Source organism: Bos javanicus, chromosome 10, assembly GCF_032452875.1.
Source record: "Bos javanicus breed banteng chromosome 10, ARS-OSU_banteng_1.0, whole genome shotgun sequence".
NCBI classification, from domain to species: domain Eukaryota; kingdom Metazoa; phylum Chordata; class Mammalia; order Artiodactyla; family Bovidae; genus Bos; species Bos javanicus.
The window spans coordinates 34,569,846-34,577,172 of NC_083877.1; the positions used below are offsets into that span (position 1 = coordinate 34,569,846).

A 7,327-nucleotide genomic window follows, 5' to 3' on the forward strand; every position below is an offset into this window, starting at 1 on the left:
AAATACAAAGGGAAATGATGTCCCGGATCCAAATATGCAGCCAGAAATTGAATTGTCACAACTCGTTTTGTATGAGGGCAGCTTTGCCTCAATATTTAAGCAGAAGCAAAACCTTGGCTGTATGTTCCCTTTTGGAAAGTCACCCAGCTCCACACGGTTATCTAATACTAAATCTTCTTCTAGAAAATAAAGTGAGAATCACTGTACTGATTTCCAACTAAATGCTAAATGCACATCCAGAACCAAAGTTGTGTCTAGCACTTAAAACATTCAAAAAACAAATACTAAGCTGTTTGACATACTTCTTCAAGATGTTGGCCTTTTGGAAATCTTGGGGAATGCTATGACAAGAATCGAAGTCAGAAACACATGTAGCGTCCATCTTTTTTAACAGACTTAGAAAATTCACAGAATCTTCAAAGGGCAGAAACAGAGGGGAAAATAGAGCTGTGGAAGTCAAAATGAAGTGGGTCGACTCATTCAAAGAGAAGGACAGAAATTCATAGATGATCAAGGAACAGATTTTTTTTTTTTCTCTCCATCTTATCACATTCAAGCTCCTTGCTAGGTTTTGAGTTTGGAGAACAAACATCAGTCACACTCTCCAAGAAATATTGCCATCAAGAGAAGTCTATGCCTTCATTTGGAACTTCAGAAGATTACAGGTTTGCCAGAAGTCCCTGTACTATCTTGAATACGCTGACACAATTAAGTAATTAATATCTCAGCAGATACAATGTCTAGGCCAGTAGTGTATTTAGTCCATTTCTCACGCTCTGTCTCACCAGAGAGTCCTTTTGGACCTTTCCCTCACTGCCTCCAAGAGGGGTATAAAGATATAGACAATTATCCCTTTGGGGACTCTGGAAAATCAGAGAAAAAATAATTAGAAGTTAAATGAAATTAGAGGATATCCTTAGTCATGGTAAAGGACATGAAATACTTCACTACCAGGGATTTCAATCTTCTAGGGATCAATGAACCCCAAATGGAGTCTAAAAAGACTAGTTGACAGTTCTGTTTTTTTTAAATGTGATGATAGCTTGTGTCTGTTCACACAGAGTGTATGCCTTTCCATTTTGAAGATTTGGGGATGAGAAGAATGACACAAAATGCAGCATGGACCACGAATGAAAATTGCTTTGGACGTGCAAACCCAGGAGATGCCAGGCTCTGACACTCCTATTTCTTTCTTTGATCTGACTCTTCAAACATGATCCATGTACTGGCAAGTTTCTCTCATGTCCCTGGTAAGCTTCAAAGTAAACCTCTGGTTTACTTGGCCCCAAGATCTCTACATTGGCTTTCCAACCCATTGTTTTTATGTATGAATAAGAAAAGACTATTTAGTGGTCATGCTACATATGGTTTTCATATTGTCCCTTAATCACTCAGTTTGAAAATAAATCGAAGAGGAATGGAGTTAAAGTTCTTGGGATTGGGGTGAGAGCTTCAGACTCCTATAAGGCAACATTAATGTGTAGAGCATTTAATGCAATTCTGGAACATCTGCAGGGCAGCTGTCTTGTGTAGCCTAAGTTCACACTAACCTTTCATTACATGTCCCCACAGAATGAAAAACATATATGTGGGGGTGGGGCTGGGAGGGGAAGTGTGTGCATGTGTGTGTATGTGTGTGTGTGTGTGTATAATTGATGTTGCTTAAATTAAAAACAATGACAAATGACTTGAGCCTGTTTTAAAAATCTGACTATGAATACTCACCAGGGATACATGAGTAATTATTAATGACTAAAGAAGTTTGTTCTCCATGTATGCTAGAAAAGAGAAATTATCAATTGTCTTCAAGGCAAGATAAAACAGCTATATGATTCAAATATCCAACTAAGCTGGAAAAGCCTGACTAACCTGAAGGATGAGCCTGTCTGAATATCTGCTCAGGGTCTATGGTAATCTCAGCTCCTTTTCTCCCTCTTAGTCTTGGCCTCTCTGTGGGTAGAGGCCCACCACTCAAGACCACATCTTGGTTTCTCCTCCCAAGGTTTCAGTCTGTGGCCATGTAACTCTGCTGCTGCTTTTGATTCTGTCTCTCCAGCTAATCATTCAGCAGAGTTGTTGCCCCCAAAACACCCACCCTCTACCTTTAGAATGATCAGAACCTTTCTATAACCTGTTGATCCTTATTTTTCTCATGCTCTCCCCAATTCAGGAAATACCAAATTAAATAGGATTCCTTACTGTAGGATTCCTCAAAGCCTTCACCTTGCCAAAGTGTATTATGGATCCAGGAGGGATAAAGCAGGTTTGGTCCAGTTGGCTCTTTCCCTGGGGCTTAAACAATTTTTTAACTCATAAAATAAAATTGACTTGTGTTTATTTTTTTTCTACCACTCAAAATATTTGAATGTTTGAGTCAGCCCTCCATAATAATAAAGCAATAATAAAGCATTCATAGAGTACTTAAAGGATGCTATGGAAAATTCAGAAAAAAATAGTTCATCTAATTTTGAGGAATGTGAAATATTAATACTCAAGCTATTTCTGAAATTTTGGTATTTTGTTCATGCAGATCCTTTATGAAGAATAAAAATAAAAATAAAGGTAAAAATTATTTTTGTATTTTATTCTTTTTAATTTTATTCAATTGCTGTCACTTGCTGTCACTAACAAGTAAGAAAAATGTCTTTCAAAGGCTTCCCAATATCAGCTATGTCAAGAATGGCAGGGCATACCTAGGCAGTGTCACCAAAATAAAAAGGAAAGATACAAATCTACTAAATACCTAGACAATGAGTCAATCAGGATTGAGTGCCTTGAGCTGAAACAAGCAGGGGTGGAAATGACTAAAATAAAGGACAGCCAGGCTACTGAAGTAAATTACAGCTGGTAATGAAATTAAACTCTTAAATTCAAGGTTTTTAAAATTTGTTTTGGGGTGAGTGTGTATGTGGGTTATGTAAAGGGCATAGGTTTGGAGGTAAGGTTTTCAATGGTACAGAAACAAACAGGCTGGAAATTTTTAGTCAAATAAGTGCGGAGTGGAGAGCGCATCCAGATGGAAAATTAAAATTAAGTTTAAAAACAACCTAAGGGATCCAAAGGCCTGCAAAAGGAATATTCTATGACTGGAGAACATGGCTAAGACATACATAACTTCATCACTATGCAGATCATACAATATTTCTTGTGCAGCCTAATAAAATGTGCCCAAAGATAGCATTCTAAGCTACACAGAAAATACCAAAGCCCAGACATACTTCACTGCCAGTCTCTGGGCAGGCTGGCTTAAGGCAAGATGTTCTGGAACACCTGGTTGGCTGGCAGACTGTCCCTGACTGCAGCATTTGGGGACCAAAAAGGCATTTATTTCAGCTTCTCTGATCCTTTCATATGGTAAAGAAGCAATCAAAGAATACTGGCTTTATTTTTTTAAAGCACTGGTTTTGATCCACTTGAAAGGAAATGGTGGGGGTGCTAGGAGAGAAGAGGAGTAATGTGTTTCACAGCTTCAAATCAAGCGCTGTTGGAAAAAATGTCCAGAAAGCAATTCAGAGTGAAAATATTTGCTTTCTGGCTAAATAGCCAGTAGCTTTTTATTGCAAAATGGAAATAAACAGTCCTCCTCATTTATACCAAAAAAGGGCAATCTACAAATAGCCCAAATCCCAAAATAAAGGTATTGCCCAACAGACTACAACATGATTCACTGAGGTCTTGACTTCAATTTCCTCAATGGTTACAGTACATAGATTGGAGTGGGCTGGAGTTGTGATTAATAAAAGTCTCAAGTATTCTCAGTTTTACCCCATAGGGTCATGGCCAGTGGATCTGTGCCTTTCACTTTGTTAATTGGACAGATGCCCTCTCTCCTTTATAGTGCCCTGGGATGTTAAAACCCATGTCCAGACAATATGCAATGACAGTAATAACAAATTAAATGAGAGATATTTCTACGAAACTGTTCTATTTAATGGCAAATAGCTTACAAAAGAGAGGATGAAAAATAGACACAAAGTCAATGATGTTTACCATGAGAAAATAAAAGATAATGAGGAAAATGGCAGGTATAGTAATTCCTTTCTATATTTCTAAAATAGCATTCACTCATTTGACAATGTATTGAATACCTACCACAATGGCACTGGAGATATGGAGAAGAGTAAAAAGCTAGTGGAGGTGATGGAATTCCAGTTGAGCTATTTCAAATCCTGGAAGATGATGCTATGGAAGTGCTGCACTCAATATGCCAGCAAATTTGGAAAACTCAACAGTGGCCACAACACTGGAAAAGGTCCATTTTCATTCCAATCCCAAAGAAAGGCAAGGCCAATGAATGCTCAAACTACCGCACAATTGTACTCATCTCACATGCTGGTAAAGTAATGCTCAAAATTCTCCAAGCCAGGCTTCAGCAATACATGAACCGTGAATTTCCAGATGTTCAAGTTGGTTTTAGAAAAGGCAGAGGAACCAGAGATCAAATTGCCAACATCTGCTGGATCATGGGAAAAGGAAGAGAGTTCCAGAAAAACATCTATTTCTGCTTTATTGACTATGCCAAAGCCTTTGACTATGTGGATCACAACAAACTGTGGAAAATTTTGAAAAAGATGGGCATACCAGACCACCTGACCTGCCTCTTGAGAAACCTGTATGCAGGTCAGGAAGCAACAGTTAGAACTGGACATGGAACAACAGACTGGTTCCAAATAGGAAAAGGAGTACGTCAAGGCTGTATATTGTCACCCTGCTTATTTAACTTCTATGCAGAGTACATCATGAGAAACACTGGGCTGGATGAAGCACAAGCTGGAATCAAGATTGCCGGGAGAAATATCAAGAACCTCAGACATGCAGATGACACCACCCTTATGGCAGAAAATGAAGAGCAACTAAAAAGCTTCTTGATGAAAGTGAAAGTGGAGAGTAGAAAAGTTGGCTTAAAGCTCAACATTAAGAAAACGAAGATCATGGCATCTGGTCCCATCATGGCAAATAGATGGGGAAACAGTGGAAACAGTGTCAGACTTTATTTTTCTGGGCTCCAAAATCACTGCAGATGGTGGTTGCAGCCAGGAAATTAAAAGACGCTTACTCCTTGGAAGGAAAGTTATGACCAACCTAGATAGCATATTCAAAAGCAGAGACATTACTTTGCCAATAAAGGTCCATCTAGTCAAGGCTATGGTTTTTCCAGTGGTCATGTATGGATGTGAAGTTGGACTGTGAAGAAAGCTGAGTGCCAAAGAATTGATGCTTCTGAACTGTGGTGTTGGAAAAGATTCTTGAGAGTCCCTTGGACTGCAAGGAAATCCAACCAGTCCATTCTAAAGATCAGTCCTGGGTGTTCTTTGGAAGGACTGATGCTACAGCTGAAACTCCAATACTTTGGCCACCTCATGTGAAGAGTTGACTCATTGGAAAAGACTCTGATGCTGGGAGGGATTAGGGGGCAGGAGGAGAAGGGGACAACAGAGGATGAGATGGCTGGATGGCAGCACTGACTCGATGGACATGAGTTTGGGTGATCTCCGGGAATTGGTGATGAACAGGGAGGCCTGGCGTGCTGCGATTCATGGGGTCGCAAAGAGTCGGACACAACTGAGCGACTGAACTGAACTGAAAATGTCATCACTTTGTCAGGAAGACAGAAGTCAAGATGCTTATGTGTAAACACTGATGTTTTATATCTAAATAGCAGTTGAAAGGTCCCAGAGCCTTTTCAGCCACAGTATCTCACTTGGTCCTGATAAGAACCACTAGTTATAAGAATAGTCAAGGCAATATATGAGAATACAGAGTCAGAACGATGGAGTTTCTTTCCAACCTTCTGCACATAAGAATGAGATCTGAAATTTGATCTGAGATCTCCTGTTCCATCCTCTATCTAGAAAACTAAAAATAAGCTAGGTAATAAGAAGTCTTTTCGCGTTCAATCACTCCAAATATAGCTGTTTCTCTCGATCCCATACTATGCAAGTTCCCTCTTGCCCTGGAAGCCAAGTCATGATAAAAAGAATGATCTCAGACTATCTCAACTACACATGAGACAAAAATCTTCATCAGAGCAAGCATAACACCCTGAGGAATTATTCACAGTGACTAATATGACAAATAAAGAATTTGGAAATCTAAATTGTGAATGTTGCCCATGAATTCATCCCCTGAAGTCATATTTAGTAAGAATCTACTATGTCCCATGTGCTTCCCAGGCACAAGGGCTTTAAGACTGATGAAGACTGTCAAGCTCTCTATTTTCATGAGAAGGAAACAATAAGCAAGAGACAAATGAGTACAATAATTGCAGTTGGTGTTAGTGCTTTTAAAAATAGTCTGATGAGGTGATAAGATGAAGAAAAATTGGAAGGGGAGGGTAGGATGTTAGATCAGATGGTCCTGGAAGGTGTCTTTGCAAAAGTGACAGTTGAGCTGAGAATGTGAAACTTCCAGGATATGGAAACCTGGGACAGAGCACTTTCACCTGAAGGAGCAGCAAGGGCAGGTCAGGGAGTAAATGAGCCTGAAGCACATCATAGTGAATAAGACAGTTGGTCCAAGAGGAGGTTGGAGGCCAGCGTGGACAGGTCCTTGGAAGCAGTGGTAAAAAGATGGGATCTCTTTTCTAAGGGTAATGTGAATTCACTAGAGGATTTAAGGGAATAAAGTTATCTGATTTCAGCAAATTATTCATGAAATGAATCCTAGAACTTCCAAATACTGGGAAAGATGCTCTTGAGTAATCATCTGGCATATTATTCGCCTGATGATGGAAATGTATCTGAATAACTAGCACAAGCATGGTGGGGCAGTCACAGGCGCCACTCTGATTCAGAGCCTTGCTATCTACTTATGGAACCCACAGATTTGCAATGTGGTCCTTGTACAAAAGATCTCAGGCAACCATGAAGAGTGAGTCCAGGGGGAGCCCTCCTGGACTCAGTCTGGCATTTATCACAGCCACGGTTGCAGAGGCAAGTTTGTGAAGCTGAGTTGACACACAGCAGGAACATGCAGGCATTGTTTTCTGGGGTTTCTTCTTCCATATTGTCTCCCAGGAAACAGACTCAGTGACACAATCCTTTTCTCCATTTCTAATTTCCGCCATCAATGGCCAGTGATTATCTAAATGGGATTTCTCAAGTATGTCTTCAGTGTATTGAGGCTGAAGTAGTAGGCGTAAAGCATGTTTTTAAGCAAGAACTACCTTCCATATAATGATCAATTCTTTCACTTATCCAGCCTGTCATCTGTTACCCGTAAGCAGTTCCACATGCATTGGTTTATATTTGAGATACGAGACTATTCAGCCATGGCATCCATTTGGTAACATCAGGCACATGTTTTAAACATGTTTAACATTATTGCC

The 7,327-nt window shown here is 39.8% G+C and overlaps 2 long non-coding RNA genes across 2 annotated transcripts; one reads left to right on the forward strand and one right to left on the reverse strand.

The window, feature by feature from the left end:
* Positions 1–64: 64 nt before the first annotated feature.
* LOC133256037 (uncharacterized) lies at positions 65–2,146 on the reverse strand. Its single transcript, XR_009739089.1, has 2 exons — positions 1,299–2,146; positions 65–1,255 (listed from the first exon to the last, which is right to left on the reverse strand). It is a non-coding gene; the product is annotated as an uncharacterized LOC133256037 (long non-coding RNA).
* On the forward strand, positions 173–4,581 carry LOC133256038 (uncharacterized). The gene is made up of 3 exons (XR_009739090.1): positions 173–1,250; positions 2,531–2,562; positions 4,059–4,581. It is a non-coding gene; the product is annotated as an uncharacterized LOC133256038 (long non-coding RNA).
* Positions 4,582–7,327: the final 2,746 nt, after the last annotated feature.